Raw genomic sequence first — 19,999 nt, 5'->3', positions numbered from 1 at the left:
CAGAGCTTCTCATCAAGCACAGCTAAGAAAAATCTAGGGCTTCTCTAGCCAGCATCTCACAACCTTTCCAAACTTCTCCCATGAAGCAGATCCAAAGGTTTTTATCTTTTGGAATGGGTATCAAATACTCAAAATATTTTTATTTTTAGCCATAAAGTATGAAGTTTATTGCATATATGAAAGTAGAAGATATAGAATTTACTTTGATAATACACTTTGCTAATATTAAGAAAGGCAAAACTGGAGTGGATGTATTTACGTAAGACAAAATGGGTTTCAGAGTGCAGAATATTACCAAGAATAAAGAAGATCACTTTATAATAAGAAGGGTGTTGGGCCAGGAATTTAGCTCAGTGGTTTGGTGGCCTGCCTCGCAAGCGCAAGGACCTGAGTTTGATCCCTGGTACCAAAAAAAAAAAAAAAAGGGTGTCAAAATTTTAAAGGGACAAAATAATTACAATGTTTGTAGATACAATAACAGACCCAAATACATGAAAATACTGGCAGATTTATGGGGAAAATTAGAAAATACGTATTTATAGAAATTTAAATATTCTACTCAGTAATAAAGAAAAATTATAGAGAAAACCAGTTTGAAGATAGAGATTTAATTATAAAAGAACTTCAAAATAATTATTTTATATGAAATATCCACACTCAAAAAGAGAGTGCATAATATTTTATTAGAGTGGTATGGGAAACTTTTTTAAAATAAATTTTTATTGGTATACCTTTGCAGTACATAATGATTGTTTTCCTTTCCTTTGGGAGGTTGGTACATGTACATGGCACATCTTAATTCTATGTTTTCAACCCTTCACCTCCTCTTCTCCCCCTTCCTTCCATCTTTCAGTCCCATTCCCATTTGGAAAAAGGCCTATCTCCTTAAAAGTAATATGCCATTTGTGTATAAACCCCACATTTTCTTTATCCATTCATCTGATGGATATATGGGATTCTTCCAAGAGTTAACTATTATAAGTTGTCATGTTATAAACATGGGATTGCATATATCATTGTAATATGATGTCTTTAAATAACACATTTGGAAACTTAGAAGGGTAATCTGGGTCAAGAGGACTTTCTACTTTTAGTTTTTTGGGAAAGGACTTCATACTGATTTCCATAATGGTTGCACTAGTTTACAAACCTATAAATAATGTAGAAGGGTTCCTTTATCCCCTGCAGTCTTGCCAGCATTTATTAGCATTTAATTTCTCAATGATAGCCATTTTTTTCTGGAGTTAAGGTGGAATTTCAGTATGTTTTAATTTGCATTTCTCTAGTGCCAGAGATATTGGACATTTTTCATGTATTTATTGACAATTTGTAGTTCTTCTGAGAAGTGTTTGTTAATTTCAGTTGCCCAGTTTTTGATTGGGTCTTTTATTTGGGGGGGTCCTAACTTTTTAAAATTCTTCACATATTTTAGATATAAGTCCTGTGCCTGAGAAATAGCTGGCAAAATAATTTTCATATTCTGTAGGCTGACTTTGCACTCTGTTGGTTGTTTCCTTTGTTGTGTGGAAGATTTTTAGTTTGATATGGCTCTATTTATTGATTCTTGGTATTATTTTTTGTGCCATTGAAGTTCTGTTCAGAAAGTCCTTGCCCTTTCCTTTATCTTTGAGTTTTACCTATTTTATATTCCAGCAGATTGTTTCTGTTTTAACATTTAGATCTTTGATTTATTTTGATTTTAGGTCGGTACATGGTAAGAGATATGTGTATAGATTTAATCTTCTGCATGTGAGTAGTGAGTTTTCCGAAAACTATATGTTAAAGAGGCTATCTTTCTCCCGCTATATGGTTTGGCCTTTTTGTCTCAGATCATATAGCTGAATGTACCTGAATGTTTTTGTTTCCTCTGTTCTGTTCCACTGATCCACATATCTGTACATGTCTTTTTTCTTGTCAATACGATGCTGTTTTTGTTACTGTAGCTTTATAAATAACTTGAAGTCCTGAATCATGATGCCTCTTGCTTTGCTTTTGCTGCCCAGAATTGCTTTTGCTATTCTGGGTCTCTTATTTTTCCATATTAATTTTATGATTGTTTTACCCAGTTCTGTCAGGATTGCTATTTCAATTCAGTCATTTTTAAACATGTTTGCTTGTAGAGCTCTAGGTATCAAACAATAATCAGATTTAGGAATCAGATGCCCATATACTTTATTTTTTAAAAGTTTATTGGTACTTTTAAAATATACAGTACAGTTATGTTTATCATTCACATCTTGTACTTTTACATGACATCTTGGTTCTCATTTTTTCCCCATACCACTGCCCTTCCTTAATCCCCTCCACCATTCCCTATTTACAAAGACTTTGCTTCCATTTTTTCATATTTTTTTCCTTATTTCCTTTCCCCTATCCTTCCCACTTCCCCTATACCTTTAGCCCTTTTCTTCCTATTTCACATTGTAAATTATACATTTTGGATCTTTTACACTTTTAGTTTTTCATACCAGAGAAACTGTTCGGCATTTACACATGTGTCTTATTTATTTCCCTTAAGAGTATGGCCTCAATATGCATCCAATTTCCTATGATTGATTCTAGTTTCTCATTCTTTATGCCTGAGTAGTATTCCATTTTATAGAAAAACCACATCTTTATCCAGTCTCCAGTTGGGCAGTTGGGCTGTTTCCAAGTTTTAACTATTACAAACTATGCCACTATAAACATGGGTGCACATATATCACTGTGGTATGATTCTTTTAATTCTTTTGGAAAGATACACAGCAGAGGGATAGCTGGGTCAAATAGAACCTCTAGTAGATACCCATATACTTTAGATGGAGAAAATATGTCAGCAGAATGAAACCAGTATCTATTGAGTGGCCCCTTGGAACCTCAGAAAATGTTAACACTACTGTAATTACTTGAGTGACGCAAAAGTTATGGAATGTGTCAAAATCATGTCTGAATCGAAGCAGACTTAAGGCTCAGATCCAGGAAGCTATCTGAGCTCAGAACAAAACTGTCTTTCACCTACCTGCCTAGAGGCATCAGGTAAAGTAGTCTGTTAATTTAGGATCTGCTGAGACCAAGAATGAATATTTTACTAGGACCTAATGCTCTCTTTCGGTAGCAAGTGATAGAATCCCACTTCTCATTGGAGTAAACCAGTAGAAACAACAACACCACCACTACCACCACCAACAACAAATTCTTCTAGAAGGGATGCTTTCTTTTCTTCATAGAAGACAAGAAAAAATGTACAATTATAACTTGAGAAAGCTGGAAGCAAAGTCCATCAAGCCATTGGGAGCCCAAGCTGCTTCTCTTGTTCCTGGGTCACATCTTTCCACCTGTCCATTTTTGCTCAGTATATGTGTTCTATACCTTTTTCAAGAGATTAGCTCCTTTTGCTTTTGCAATCTTTGGCTGACCCAGAAGTCCCAAGTTTCATGTCCAGCATCCAAACAACTTCCATAATTCCTAGCTTCTATCTCCAGCATCCAAATTTGAGATTACCAAGAAAGAGGTGATTTGCCTCACTCTGGGTTGGTGAATGACCCCATTATCTGTACTAAGAAGCAGGGTTAGGTAAGAGGCTCATGTTGGCTGAGGTACAAACTCAGGGGAAGGGGAAGTCTTAGAGCAGGGAGTGATCAAGGAGTTAAAGAGATTCTCTTAGGTCTCCATTTCAAAACCTAGCCAATTGATTATGCTGATAAAAGTAAACTATAAATGTAGCAAACCATAATTAACTGACCACAGATAGAAACACTGAAAGATATTATAAACCCGAGTCAAATGTTAAGAGCTAAGGATACCTAAATGTATTTTAGCATATTTCTTTGCAGATTTCAGTTGTTCATGGTGAACATTTAATTTAGTCAGAAGTATACTGCTTGGATGCAGTAGAAGGATTATTCTCAAAATCTCCCAGAGTTTACACACAAATAGGGTTAAACTTTTATCGTTTGAACTTCCATAGTCCTTATTGGAGTATCTTCAGATGTCGCAAGAAGCCTCAGTGACCCACTTGCATATGTTGGTGAGGAGGGATTATTCTGCTTCCTAATTTTCTGATCGGTAATTCATGCCTATAACATCCCCACTCATTTTGCTTTTTCTGAGCTTTCTTACTGAGGAGAACATCTCAGATCTCTCTAATCAAATTTTCTTTTTGAGCAGGCTGGAAAAGGATAAAAGGCATGTTCCCATAAGCTCCTTGCTTTTCTTCTCCTAACTCCACTGCATTCTCTAAAGAAATATGTACTTCCTGAGCACCTGTTGGGTAGTGGATGTAATCATTCTTTGCAAAGAGCTGTTTTACCACCTTGATGCTTTGATAATACATTCTCTTGAAGAACATACATTTTTCTCAGGCTTTCTAAGGTATACATTTAAAATATTCAGCAAAGTTATGTAATGCATTATATCCCCCAAAACCTATTACAAGTTAATAATATTGTAAGTTGTTAGTGCATTTAATCCACCTAACCTAATGCACATCATAGTTTATCAATACAGTGCTGAGTATTGTTCATCTACCTCAGTGATTTCATAGCTGACTGGGATCTGTAGCTTGCTGCTGCTGTTCAGCACTGTAAGACAGTATCATGCTGCATATCATTAGCTCAGGAAAAAATAAAAAAATAAAGATCAGAAGTAAAGTTTCTGCTGAATGCATATTGCTTTCATGCAATACTAAAATTAAAAAAACCCTGTAAGTTGGGTCACCATACATTGGAGACTATCCATACAGTGATTCCTCAAATGTAGTACTTGGAAAATTCGAAATGAGTTGAGGAATCTGTATAAATCCCTTAGCCATTTTAAAAAACCACATAGAGGAACTTGTTCAGATTGTATTTTTTAAATGCTTCTGGGCTGACTGCATTGTTATACGTTAGGGGAAGAGGCAGAGAGGATGCTGCTATCTTCCACAGGTAACTTGTAATCCAGCCTTAGACTAAGTTAATTGTATACCAGACACTCTCTTCCTGCTCAGATGGAACCAGCTGAGATGGTGGTGGTGGAGGCCCAGCTGAGGGCTGAGATGGGTGGCTTCCTGTTTGTGCAATTGATCCTGTCACAGCTGGAGAGTCTTCACCTGCTGGTGGAGTCCAGCCCACATTTGTTTCTGTTAGCCCTGAAGCTCTCATCTTGAACTTGCCCGCTCTCCTTGCTGAAAGAGGAAGGTTGTTGGAGGAATTGGCTTGTTGCCAGGTCCTCTGAAACTGTTTGCTGTGGTTCTCAAAGAGATGTCAATGATTGACTAATGATGCTTGAGTTCTTGACTGCAGTCTGTAGGGGATGCCTCTCATTTGCCACCTGAAAAGCTGCAATTACCAAAATTGCTTATAATGTGGCTCCTTTAGGAGTTTGCATTAGGAATCCCTTTAGGAGAATTCATTCATGCACACATGCATTCATTCATTTCTCTCCCCATGGCTCTGTAAGTGAGCCTGCTGTACCTGAACCTGCTTACTTAAAAAGATGACTCACACATATTTATGTTTAAGATCAGCTGACCTCCTGAAATAGTCAGTGGTGTTCTGGGAAATATTAGGGAGTAAAGTTGTTGAAAAAATTAGAAAGTTCTGACTTGTAGTGTCTGCTGCTATCCCTTGTATAAACACACCCAATATGGTGGATTGACTGTACCTATATGATGTCACTGAAAGTGGGCATAGTGGCTTTCATGACTCATAGGAGCCAGCTCCAGCAAATCTCTGCCTCCTGGCTGATTTCTTTTTTTAAAAAATTTAATTTAATTTATTGGTACATTCTAGGTAGACAGTACAGTTATGTTCATTACTGGGATCTTGTACCTTTACAGGCCAGGTCTTGGTTCTCATTTTTTCCCCTGTCCCCACTCTCCCTTCACCCTCCCCTCCCCTCCCCCTTCAAACACTTTAATTCCATTTTTACATTTTCTCAATTTTTACCTTTTCCCTTATTCCCCCTTCCCTATCGTTCTCACTGTCCCTACACCTTTGGTCCTTTTCTTCCTGTTTGCTAATTGTCCCATTAGGATCTTGAGTACTATTTTAGTTTTACACACCAGAGAAACTATTCGGTATTTGCATATGTGTGCCTTATTTATTTCACTTGGAAGTATATCCTCAAAATGTACCCATTTAACTATGAATGAATCTATTTTCTCATTCTTTACGGCTTAGTAGTATTCCATTTTATAGAAAAACCACATCTTCTTTATCCAGTTTCCAATTGATGGGCAGATGGGCTGTTTCCAAGTTTTAGCTATTACAAACTGTGCCGCTATAAAGATGGGTGTGCATTCATGGTTTCCATTATTTCCTAAGCTCTTCTATTTTTTTTTATCTGTGTCTACTCTAGCTTCACAAAGCAAATCCTTCATTATGATCAACATCTCTTTATATCTTTTTCTACCTGAGCAATTATTTCTGGTCTGATTTTCTCTATAGCCTCATTTATCTGTTTTGTTACTTCTGCTGCTAACCATCTGAGAAACTTCAGGTGAGTGGCTTCTGATTTCCTCCACTCTGTTGTCCCCTGAACTTGCTCTAGAAGGGCTGGAGGTCTGGGGTTGCATTTTGTTTTTGTGTTTTCTCATTTTCTATTTTTAAAATTTTGGTTTCTATATTGACACTTGTAAATTGCTCATGGTAGGTAGATTTATCACTAGTATCAGGCCTCCCTAGAAAATGACCATTCCTCAGAGATATCTTCTAGGGGTAGCTGGGTCTTGGCCTTTCAGTCTTTCTCAATCCTACATTCCCAATTTATTAAGGATGAGATATTGCTGTCCATTTGGCCTATAACCTAGTCCTTTAGTACCGTACTATAGTAATGATTATGATCCATGATGCCTACACATTCACTTGTCCCAAACTAGGTATTCAGTAAATATTAGTGGAATAGATCCTATTTATTCAAACAACATTTGCACAACACAAATGTGATTAACATTATTGTAAGAACTTTACAAATATAAGGCTATTTCATCAGAAGCTAACCCAAGAAGGTCTTCTGTTTCAAAATGAGAAGACAGAAGCAGGAAGATAAATAATATGGCCCAAGATAATACAACAGTAAGTGGCAGAGCTGAGATTTGAATTCAGACATGTATTTGACATGAGCCAGAGTCCAAGCACTTGATAATTACCATGGGCTGCCTCCACCCTGACTTTCACCTCCTCTTACAGGAGCCAGAAGGGCCTCCTGTGAATGACATTAAGAAATTAGCCAGGTGCTCGCTTTGGCAGCACATATACTAAAATTGGAATGATCCAGAGAAGATTAGCATGGCCCCTGCGCAAGGATGACATGCAAATTCGTGAAGCGTTCCATATTTTTAAGGAAAGAAAAGGCTCAGATCCATGCAATCAGGAATGAAAAAGGCAAAGTCACAATAGATCCCACAGAAATCCAGAGGATCAGCAATATATACTATGAGAACCTGTACTCTAATGAAATGGAAAACACAGAAGAAATGGACAGATTTCTAGATACTTATGAATTACCAAAGTTGAACGAAGAAGATAAAAACATTTTAAACACCCCAATCACAAATTGAAATGTGATTAAAACTTACCAACAAAGAAAAGCCCAGGCCCTGATGGATTCACTGCTGAATTCTACAAGACATAAAGAAAAACTACTACCATTACTCTTCAAACTTTTCAAAGAAATTGAAAGGGAAGCTATACTTCCAAATTCATTCCTGGAAGCAAGTATCACTTTGATTCCCAAACCAGGGAAAGATACAACTAAAAAAAAGAAGTACAGACCAATCTCCTTAATGAATATAGATGCAAATATCCTTAATAAGATACTAGCAAACAGAATATACAGAGGATTATTAAGATCATCCATCCTGACCAAGTCGGATTTATTCCAGAGATGCAAGGGTGGTTCAACATACGAAAGTCAATAAATGTAATACATTATATTAACAAAGTCAAGGACAAAAACCATATGATCCTCTCAATAGATGCAGAAAAAGCATTTGATAAAATTCAACACCCATTCATGATAAAAACCCTGCAAAAAATTGGAATAGATGGTCTATACCTCAATTTAATAAAGGCTATTTATGAAAAACCATCAGCCAACATCATATTGAATGGCCAAAAACTGAAAACCTTCATGTTAAAATCAGGAACAAGACAAGGATGCCCACTATCGCCACTTCTCTTCAATATAGTTCTGGAAACATTAGCCACAGCAATTAGACAAGAGAAAGAAATTAAAGCAATAAAGATAGGAAAGGAAGAAGTTAAACTATCATTATTTGCTGATGATATGATACTCTACATTGAAGATCCAAAAAACTCCACCAAAAAACTTCTAGACTTAATTGACAGATTCAGTAAAGTATCTGGATACAAGGTGAATACCCAAAAATCAATAGCCTTTCTATACACAAATAACAGACACACGGAAAGAGAAATAAGGGAAAAAATGCCTTTTACAATAGCATCCAAAAAAATGAACTGTCTAGGAATCAATCTAACAAAAGAAACAAAAGATCTCTACACTGAAAACTACAGCACTCTGAAAAAAGAAATCAAAGAGGATATAAAAAAATGGAAAGATATCCCCTGCTCCTGGGTAGGAAGAATCAACATAGTGAAAATGGCCATACTACCAAAACTGCTATATACATTCAATGCAATGCCAATTGAAATTCCAACACTATATTTCACAGAACTAGAAAAAAAAATCCAAAAATTCATTTGGAACCATAAGAGACCTAGAATAGCAAAATTCATTTTAGGCAACAGACATATGGCACCAGGTGTAAAAATTCCCAATTTGAAACTGTACTACAAAGCCACTGTGATAAAAACAGCATGGTACTGGCAAAGAAATAGGCCTGAGGATCAGTGGAACAGACTGGAAGACACAAAAACAAATGCAGATGTACTCAGCTACCTCATCTTTGATAAAGGAGCTGCCCATCCTCAGTGAAGGAAAGATAGCCTCCTTAATAAATGGTGTTGGAAAAACTGGATGTCAACCTGCCACAGATTAAAATTAGACCCTTATCTTTTGCCATGCACTAAATTAAAATCCAAATGGATTAAAGATCTAAATATTAAAACAGAAACATTAAACTTACTGGAAGGTAAGTTAGGCAGAACTCTGGAAGACATTGGTGTAGGAAAAGACTTTATGAACAAATCCTCAGTAGCACGGGAACTAGCAGATAGAATCAACAACTGGGATCTCATCTTACTAAAAAGCTTCTGTACTTCAGAAGAAACCATCAGCAGAACTAAGAGACAATCTACAATGTGGGAAAAAATTTTTACCAGCTGTTCCTCAGACAAAGGACTATTATCAAGGATATATAAAGAACTCAAAACAATCAGTCCCCCCAAATATAAAGACCCAATTCAAAAATGGGCATCCGAAATGAACAGATATTTCGTAGACAAAGAAGTAAAAGCAGCAAGAAAATATTTGAAAAAATGTTCCACATCACTGGTCAGTCGAGAGATGCAGATGAAAACAACACTGAGATTCCACCTCACCCCACAAAGAATGGCTGCTATCAAGAAATCACACAATAACAAATGTTGGCGGGGTTGTGGGGAGAAAGGAACCCTCCTCCATTGTTGGTGGGAGTGCAGACTAGTGCAACCACTATGGAAATCAATATGGAGATACCTCAAAGAGCTTGGACTGGAGGTTCCATTTGACCCAGCCATCCCTCTGTTGGGTATCTTTCCAAGAGAACTAAAAGAATCATATCACAGAGAAGTATGTGCACCCATGTTTATAGCGGCACAGTTTGTAATAGCTAAATCTTGGAAACAACCTATTTGCCCATCCGTTGGAAACTGGATAAAGAAGTTGTGGTTTTTCTATAAAATGGAATATTACTCAGCCATAAAGAACGAGAAAATAGATTCATTCATAGGAAAATGGATACATATTGAAGATATACTCCTAAGTGAAATAAATAAGTCACACATGTGTAAATACCGAATAGTTTCCCTGGTGTAAATAATCTGCAACAATGCATAAGATTCTAATAAGATTACTGACATTTAGAAATGGGAACAAAGGAGCTAAAGGTGTAGGGAAGGTGGGATGGGTAGGGGAAGAGTAAAAAGGGAAAAGAAAAAAATGTGAGAGAATGAAAAGATGAAAATAAAGTGTTTGTAGATGGAGAGGGGAGGAGGGGATGAAGGGAGGGCAGAGGTAAGGGGAAAAAATGAGAATCAAGACTTGTCATGTAGAGGTACAAGATCCCAACAATGAATGTAACTGTACTGTATCCCTAAAATGTACCAATAAACTCAATTAAAAAAAAAGAAATCAAACTAATAGATGCTGGTGGGCAGTGGGGAGAAAGGAACCCCCTACTACACTGTGGGGGAGTATAGTCTGGTGCAACCACTGTGGAAATCAGTGTGATGATTCCTCAGAAAACTAAAACTAGAGGTTTCATTTGATGCAGGTATTCCCCTTTTTGGTGTCTTCCTGATAGAATTTTAAAAATCATGCCACAGCAATATATGCACACCCATGTTATCAGTGGAGTTTGTAATAGCTAAATCTTGGAAACAGCCCAAATGCCTATCAACCAAGGATTAGATAAAGAAGATGTGGTTTTATTTTATACAATGGAGTGTACTGTTTAGCCATAAAGAAGGAGAAGCTTGAGACATTTATAGCTAAATGGATGCATCTTGAGACCATACTCTTCAGTGAAATAAATCAGACATGTTCAAATATTACATGGTTTCTGTGGTGTGAGAAATGGAAAGTATAACTAAAAGCCAAAATATATAATAGTTATTGTGAAATAGAAAGAAAATATTCAAATGGGAAGGGGAACTAGACGGGGAAAAATAAAAATAAAAGGTAAAAATAAAGAACAAAAATTAGAAAAAAATAAAACAAAAATACTTCAAGAAAAGAAAAGAACCCTTCAAACAAACAAATAAAAAGAGAAATGAATCAACAAAATTATTTTGTATGTTGGAGTGAGTGGTTTTTCTTTCTAGGATCTGCAGTACTGTATTGGAATCTTCCTGTATGGGTAAGGACACACTGGGGCCTGTTTTTTTTTCCTTTGCATTAAGTTTATTGATACATTTTAGGTAAATAATACAGTTATATTCATCACTGGGATCTTGTACCTTTACATGATCCATCTTGGTTCTTATTTTTTCCCCATCCCCTGTCCTCCCTTCATCCCCTCCACCCTTCTCTATCTATAAAGACTTTGTTTCCATTTTTTTTCCTTTTCTCATTTTTTTCTTTTCCCTTATTTCCTTTCCCCTACCCTTCCCGCTTCCCCTACTCCTTTAGATCTTTTCTTCCTATTTCACATTATCAATGATACCCTTTGAACCTTATTTACACTTAGTTTTTCATATTCTGGGGCCAATTTTGTTTCCACACTCATTTTGTGTGTGTGTGTGTGTGTGTGTGATTGCTGAGTCTTACCCCACATTTTCCAATGGGTGCAGTCATTCAGTGGTCTGGTGCTATCTCAGGGCTGTTTTCACTTCTGTCCCCACCTTGTGCCTCAAGGCCCCACATTGCTGCTATTTCTGCCTAGCTTTATGGTGGGCCTGCTGCCTATGTGGTACTTGTCTTGCTCTGGAGGCCCTGCTGTCCATAAATGAGTAGGTTTGGTAACCTGAGTTGAGACATATCCTGGATCACACTGGCACATGGGAAAAGTAAACAGCTCTGTGAGCTCTCTGCTGGATCTAAGCACTTGGGGGCTCCAGTGGTCTACTGGACTTAATGCCAGCACTTTCAGACCCAACACCCTCAGAAATCTTTAACTAGCCTGGCTTCTCACTATAGAAAGTGGGACTACAGTGACCTTTCCGGCCTGCGCTTGTCACTGCTTACACTTCTCAAGCTCCCTCTTTGAGAGTGTCTCTTGTGACCATCTTCCAACAAGTCACTGTGGTAGGGTGGTCCTGGGAACTGTGAAGTTAGTTGGCCTGTGACTTCTAATTCCCACAGTTACTCAGTCTTAAACAGTTAACCCCTTCTGAAAATGGCTCCTGACTGTGTAATCACTCCCAAATATGGTGGGCACTGCAATGGATTTCTTCAATTCTAGCCCGCTATGTGAAAGCAGTCACTTCCCACCTTACATTTTGCAGTTTACAATAACCAGGGGCTTTTCTTGGGCTGCAGCTACCCATCTATTATGTCTTCCTGGGGTTGCCAACCCTCTCTGGGCTTGCCTTGTTTGTGGAGACAAGTTTCTCTTACTGGGATTCAGGGATAGCATTCCAGACAGCTTTGTTCTTTTCTCTGAGTTGTCTTTAGTTTCTCTGTGATTTCTAGTTTTCCTGTCAGCTCTTGCTTAATTCCAAGAGTTTCTCTTTTTCCCATTGCTTAGTTGTTTTCCAGATGTCTGGATTCCAGGTCCTGAAGAAGCTGTGATACTTTGCCGGCCTTCACTCTAACACTCTTGATTTTTTAAAAAGCTGAATGTGTGCTCAGCTTTGTTCTCTGTAGTCAGTTTTAACTTATTCATATCCTGCTTATTTTCTCCACCTGGGTTGTGAAAAAGGAAATTCTAAGCATCATATAATTCCATCTATACTACCTCAGTTTTACAGATAAGGAAAACGAGGCTTTGAGAATTTAAATGATTTGGTCAAGGTCACCGAGGTACTAAGTGGCAAAACTGGGAACTGAACCTGGTCTGTTTTATTCTAAAGCCCATACTTTTCACCAGAATACTAAAATCTGGGAGAGGTTACAAATGCTCCAAATAAGGAAGAAAATAGAAACATAGAGGTTCTGAAAGGAAGTCAGGAGACTTTTGTTAAAGAAAGGGAATTTCAGGCTGTACTAGCTTTGTTTTAGTATAACAAAATATCTGAGGCAATTAACTTACAAAAAGAAAAGGTTTATTTAGTTCATGGTTCTGAAGGTTCCAGTCCAAGACTAGTTGGCCACATAGTTTTTTGGGCCTCTGGTGAGAGCATTGGCTGGTGATAGCGGGGAGTGTATGAAGTGCAGACTGTGTATATCACTAAGACCGGAAGCAAAGGGTAACAGGATGAGTTGAGGCTTCCTCGTTCCTTTTCGGGGCACATCCTCAGTGACCTAAGGAATCCTATGTTGCTCCCCCTCCTAAAAGCTCCACCATCTCCTGATAGTGTCACTCGGGACCAAGCCTTTAATACATGGGCCTTCGGGAGACAATTGACATTCAAATTGTAGCACAGGTTTTGTAGTTAGGTTCCACTAGCCTTACTGAGCAGGTGATTCCTCATGGTTTGAGTTCCCACCATGAGAACCAATTGCTGGAGACCCCTGTAGTCAGGTTCCCGTACCCATCTGCCTGGTATATGATGCAGGCCTGAGGAAAAAAAAATACACTAATAGAAAGCAGGGTGCCAGGACAACCAATGTCGGTAAAACCAACAAAGACACTGGATAGTCCCAGGCACTGATTTTTATTGGCAATCAATTGGGGTAAAGGTGACATGCAGTTTCTATGGAAATTAATGTAAATAAGGCTTATAAAGGACAATAAAAGGCATTCTCAAATTAGGAACAAAATAGACAAAATATATGATTGTAATTAGAACATTGTCCTTCTAGTTTGAAGGTTTTAGTTGTAGGAAGAGAGTTTGGGTGTGAGTTACTCTGACCTTGGCACATAGACTTGGCCAAACTCACTTTTATAAACAAGCCAATTGTGGGGTTAACTCTTCACAGCCTGCTTTGGGCATAGTCAGTATTACAGTCCTCTACAGGCAACTAAAATGAAGATGGGGATTTTTAAGAGCAAGAAAGGCTTGCATTGAGGTACAGAGGGAAAGGAGTTCAGGTAAGCTGTGGGCTTGAAGAATATTATTTAGAGGTGGTAAGGGGGTTAACTTGATCAGAGTCATCTGGAAGGGCCTGTTTACAATGCTGATAGCTGGATCCCCTCCAGAGCTCCTGAATCTGACTCTGGGGTTGGGGCCTCTAGATCTATTTTTAATAAGCTCCCCTTGACTTTCTGATGGTATTATCCTGTATAGTTTGAGAACTAAATGAAGCCATTAGTGGGAACCAGCTGGACTGTAAGGATAATCATTCAGCAATTTTATTTTTGTTTCCCACTGTGTGTTCAAACCTGTTCTGCAGCCCTGAGAGAAGTTCCTGGGAAGCCCCAATACTTCCTGGTCATTATTAGTTATTCAGTTCTCCAATCACCTCAAGCCATAGAAAAGTCTCATTTTAGCAAATACATGTAATACTTCAAATTCCATTTAAAGATCTTTCAAAGGGAAGTGAAAACCCTCTTCCTATGCTTTGGGCTGGTAGCTCACTGTGGGAGAGGAGAGCTTCGGGATCTATTTCTCCCTTTTTTGGTTCAGGCTTCTCCTCTTCCTGCCCTACTCATCAAGCTGCTTTCAAAATTTCCACAGCTGCATTGGATGGAGTGAGAGAATAATAAGGTAGGAGAAAGTCTTACTTTTACTTTAGTATTCCAGTCTGGAAAATAAATTATTTCCATTTTCCGCCTCATTAAATTGGTCTTTATATATATTTGTTCTGATGTTCAACAGTTTTTGTTGATTCTTTAATTTTGGCAACTATTTGTTTATAAGAATCCAGTTCCATTGTGTTGTAGGCAGCCTCATTTTGAATTAACACATATTTACTAAAATATCTCTTAGTATATTAACTATACTTACTTTAGAATTTTCTTCTGATTGTTGTAACTCTGCTTCATTTGGTGTTCCTCTTTTTATTCAGCCTCCTACTTTTCTTTCATGGTTTTTGCCTCAATGATTTGGTTGTCTAGAATGATTAGGTCTTTTAGTACAACTGAAATCACTGTGCTCAAGTAGTCTTAGTTACTTTTTTCATTACTGAGACAAGACACCCAACACCTGAAGTTAGAGGAGGAGAAGTTTATTTGGCTCACAGTTAATGGAGGTTTCAGTTCATAGCCGACTCCAAGGCAGGGTGGCTTGGCAGACTGGCATGGCAGAGGAGAAATAGTTCATGGCAGGCAGAAGGCAGAAGTCAGAAAGGTAGCAAACTATAAGCAACCAGCAGGGACTCTCTTTCTGTCCCTTGTATCTTATCCAGGCTACCCACCCATAGGGCAGATATCATTCACACCCTGGGTATAAATCCTTTAATCCTATCCAGAACTATGCCAGACCAATCAGTGGACTAATTTAGTAATGACACACTGTATCCCAGCATCATACACTCCAGATCCAGCCACCTCCAAAAAACCCCACCTAAGAGTGACTGAGGCTTTTGGCGGCCAGCTAGATATAAACCATAACAGATAGTGGATTTTGACTACAGGACATTTGGTGTGGGGAATATGCTGGTCAATTGGGGTTTTCTTTAAGGAAGAGAAAAGGTGTTTAGCTTCTAGGACTGGGGTATAATATGGATGGGACTCGGGCCACTGATCTGATTCTTTCTCAAGCTTCAGTGCTTCAACATGGAATTCTTCTGTGGTAGATCCTCTACTGTATTAAGCTGAGGAATTGTTCATTCATCCAGACCAACAGTAATTTCAAGATGATTTAGTATTAAGTAATATATACATATTACCATATTGCAATAATCTGAATGTTGGTGTCACTTCAAAATTCATATTTTGGAAATTAATACACAGTATGATGATATTAAGGGTAATTAAGCTATCATGGATCCACCCTGATGAATAGGATTAGTGCCCTCGCCAAGGAGACTTGGAGAAGCTCTCTGGCCCCTCCCACAGTGAGAGAACAAAGCAAGATCCCATTTATGAAGCAAGATTGGGTTTTCACCAGGCACTGAATCTATTGGTTCCCTGATTTTAGATTTACCAGACCCCAGAACTGTGAGCAAAACATTTGGTGTCATAATGGTAAGTGGAAATGTACTTAGCATGATAAAGTACATAAAACTCACAACTCATAATACACACACACACACAAAACAAAAAACCCAGAAAATGCAAAAAACAAAAGAATTCCTTACAGGTGAAATGTTAAAACGTCTCTCCATAAATTGAGGAATAAAATGAGGCCTACAGTCACCACTGTTCATATCTTTTTATGTTATACCCAAGCAATGCATGTTAAATTATAACATTACAGAAGAACATACTAAAAGTGAAAGCTCTCCCCATAATTCCATGCTTTTAAAATAAACGACATCAATTCAGTTGTTGGAGACTTCCCTTTCAACTTTATTTTCCCAAGCAAATATTAAGATTTAGTATATATTTTGGGTGGGTCACAAAATAGGATCAAAGAACTAGCCAACGCATTATATAGAAGTATAAATATAATTCAGTCATAAAACGGTTATTTTTAGATATTTCAATGACGTACTGATGTGTAGTAAACTACCCCAAAATGCAGTGGCTTAATGTAACAGCCACTGTATTTATGTTTCTGTCAGTTTGGGTGGGTTTTTCACTTTCTGTCTTTCCACTTATCTCTCCAGCAAGGGAACCAGTTGCCTTCCAAAGTAAATCTGGAGTCCAAACTGCACAAAAATAGTAGCTTCTAGGATTTCTGAAGTTTAGGCACAGAGCCACATCCATTACATCCTATTGATTAAAAGCAAACCACAGACCCAGCCCAGCTTCAAAGGCAAAGGTATGAATGCCAGGAGCTGTGGGTTATTAAAAACCACAATTTGACAGACTATCACCACAGATGTATGATATTAGTTATAGGCAATTCAAGAGAATCAACTGGGAAATGATTAGAATAGTAAGGGAGTGTAGTTAAATGATGGATAACAGAACAGATTATAATTATATACTACAGCAGTGTTATAAAGTTTAATGGAAAGATCATATTTACAAAATCGATAAGAATTTATTTTATGAATATTTACTTAGCTACTACCATATAACAAGTTACTATGGTTTAGATCTAAAACATCCCATAGATTCTCATGTATGTGGAGGGTGATTGGATCCTGGGGGCACCATAGCTGACTTGCTATTAAGAGGCGAGTTGCTGGGACCGAGACCTGGAAAGGTATATATTTTAAAAAATTGTTTAAATTTTAATGTAATACAAGTTGATATTAATAAAATGTAAAAGTCATTCTATGAAAATATTTTCATAACAAAATGATTAGAGAATAACAATGGTAAATACACTGTGTATCATGATTTAAAAAGAATATATTTTCATTTGCTAATCTCTCAGCTCATTTCCTAATAATACTATACCTTTTCTTGGACCTAAAACATTTTAAGTATTTGCAAAGTATCTTACATTCTGTATAATTCTGAACAATTTCTTCCTATTTCACTGTATTTATTATTCTTTTTGGTCTTTATTTTCACTTTCAATTTCTCACAGCAGAGAGAAAATGTGATATTTACATATATATGTTTATTTCACTTAAAATAAGTTCTCAAGGTGTATCCATTTACCTATGAATGTCTCAAGTTTATCCTTCTTCATGTCTGAATACTACTCCATTATATATATTAAAAACATATCTTTTTTATCTATTCATCAATTGATGGGCATTTGGGCTATTTCCAAGATTTAGCTACTATAGACTGTGCTGCTGTAAACATGGGTATGCATATATCACTGTGGTATGATGCTTGTAATTCTTTTGGGAAGATACTCAGAAGGCGAATAAATGGGTCAGATGGGACCTCTAATCTAATGTTTTGAGACATCTCCACACTGATTTCCACAGTGGTTGTGTCAGTCTACACTCCCACCAACATTGGAGAAGCATTCCAGAAAGGTATATTCTTGTCCCCAGCTCCTTCCTTGTCTCTGCTTCCTGACTGCCATGGCCCCTCTGCCATCTTGTTTCTGCATTGGAGCCAGCCAACTAAGGACTGTAACTGTGAGCCAAAATATGCCTCTTCTTCTTTAAGTTGTGTTTTAGGGTATCTCATCCTAGTGATGGGAAAGTGGCTAAGACAGAAGTATTTCAGGGTTCCAGGCCCTGCTCTAAAGAGGCACACAGAGTAGATACAGGTTGTTTTTACTCTCATGACACTTACATTCAGAAATGTAGGCATGCACTAAATAAAGTTCCTGATGTAGGAAAGAATTTAGTGAATTAGTGAGCTATTTCTGTCTAATAAAAACCCCAAATCTTAAGTGTTTTAAGTTAGTACACATGTATTTTTGTGCATGAGGATGTGCAGGTTGCCTGGGAACCATGTCATTGTAAGCTCTGGGTTGGGCTCAGGTCTACCTCTCCTGAATCTCAATGCAGACTGGAAGCTAACCTTCTGCTGCTGGGTGGCATGAGTGCAGAAGACTAAGGAGCACATTTGAAGCCTCTGTTTGTATTATGTTTGTTTATATTCCATTGGCCAAAATAAATCATATGGCTAAGTCCTGTGTCGATGAGGAAATGACACACCATTCTATTATCTGGAGGAAGTGAAGGTTTTGAAACAATAATCTATCAACCATAGTTGGTAATTTGAAGAAATGAAATGAGTCTAATGGGGCTTGGGTGTCATGAATGAGGAGGACAGGGACAGGATATAAGGCTGAAGAGAAATGGAGAGGGCCTATGTTTAGGGCTTTCTTGGCCATGCTAAAGATGTTGCATTGCATCTATGAGCAACATAAAACCATTGGAAGATTTGAAGCTTAAGAGTGATGTGGTCAGTTCACCTTTTTCAAAAGATGTGGTTCCAAAGTGGATTGGAAGAAGAAAAGAGAAGACAGAATAGTTAAAACCATTGCAGTAAGTTAGGATGGTAGTTTGGCTTGGATGGGAGGATGGCAGTAGAATGGAAAGTCAGTGGGTTTAAGGTATATTTTAGAAGTGGTTTGACTTGGTTGTGGTTGGATATGAAGTTAAGGGAGGATTTATGAATGACTCAGATTTTTGACAATGACACCAGGGTGAATATAGATACTTTAATTGCAATGGAGAGAACTGGCAAGAGAACAGATTTGATCAAGGAGGTAGACTAAAAGTTCAATTTTGGATATACTGAATTCCATATGCTTGTGAGACAATACTCATAAAATACCAGGGAATAAACTTAAGAGGCAGTGTGCAGAATCTATATGAATAAAACTATAAACCTCTATTGAGGGCCATAAAAGAGGATTTGAATCAATGGGATGTCAAACTTTGCACTTGGATAAGAAGGCTCAAAATTGTAAAGATGTCAATTTTCACTAAATCTATAAATTCAATGGGATTTCAATCAATTTTCAGTAATATTTCTTCTTGGAACTTTTAGAAATTACAGGGAATATTCTTTAAAATAAGAATAATGAGAAATAACCTGCTCCACTATATATTACAATGTATTATAAAACAGTGAAATTTACAACAGTAGAAGATAGACATAGGAACAGACTTAGATCAATGGCATGGAATAAAGTATAGAAATAGATCCAGAAACAGATGAGGATTTAGTTTATTACAAAGATAGCATATCCAAGCTGGAGAAGAGAGATACTAAGAAGTTTAAGGACAGCTGGATAGCTACATGAAGCAAAGGAAAATGAAGCAGATTTGTAGGTCATTCATGAAGGTTTCTTTCTCTCTTTGTATTTCCACAGTTTCATTAAAGCATTGTTCAGTAAGTCACACTCATATTTCTATGCTTTTTTGTTTTCTTTTTTTTTGTTGTAAGCAATAGTTTAAAAAGAAACTGTTTATATAGCATCCTCAGCTAAATGTGTGAATTTTTCTCCAGGATGAATTCTGAGGCATGGATTTGCTGGGTCAGAAAGTATGTCCTGAAAAAAGAAATTTCCCTTGGAAATCTCAAACCATGTTCCAGCAGCAGTGGACAAGAAAAGAAAAAAAATAAATTCAAATAAAACAGATCAAATTAATAAAAATAAAAGCAGGAATAAGTGAAACAGAAAAAAACAACAGTAGAAATGATCAATAAAACCCAAAATCTGACTTCTTTTGAAAGAATGACAAAACATACAAATTTTCTGTAAGTTAATCAAAGCAAAGAAAGAGGATACAGGTGATAATGGAACGAGGAAGGAGTGGTGTAGAAAGAGATTTTCTAAAATTCAGAGACCACTTTGTATAGCATCTTAGCTAAAGTCAGGGTGAGACAGAAACTGCA

The 19,999-nt window shown here is 37.3% G+C and overlaps 1 protein-coding gene and 1 non-coding gene across 3 annotated transcripts in view; both read left to right on the top strand.

The window, feature by feature from the left end:
• Hs3st4 (heparan sulfate-glucosamine 3-sulfotransferase 4) overlaps positions 1-19,999 on the top strand; it is a 718,708-nt gene that overhangs the window by 37,334 nt on the left and 661,375 nt on the right. The gene's annotated exons all lie outside the window — the stretch shown is intronic.
• LOC117284156 lies at positions 7,193-7,299 on the top strand. Its single transcript, XR_004515256.1, has one exon. It is a non-coding gene; the product is annotated as a U6 spliceosomal RNA (small nuclear RNA).

Source organism: Fukomys damarensis, unplaced genomic scaffold (genome assembly GCF_012274545.1).
Source record: "Fukomys damarensis isolate Sample0158 unplaced genomic scaffold, DMR_v1.0_HiC HiC_scaffold_34, whole genome shotgun sequence".
Classification (NCBI taxonomy): Eukaryota; Metazoa; Chordata; class Mammalia; order Rodentia; family Bathyergidae; genus Fukomys; species Fukomys damarensis.
Note: the sequence above shows the minus strand (reverse complement) of the source record. Positions and strands in the feature narration are given on the sequence as shown.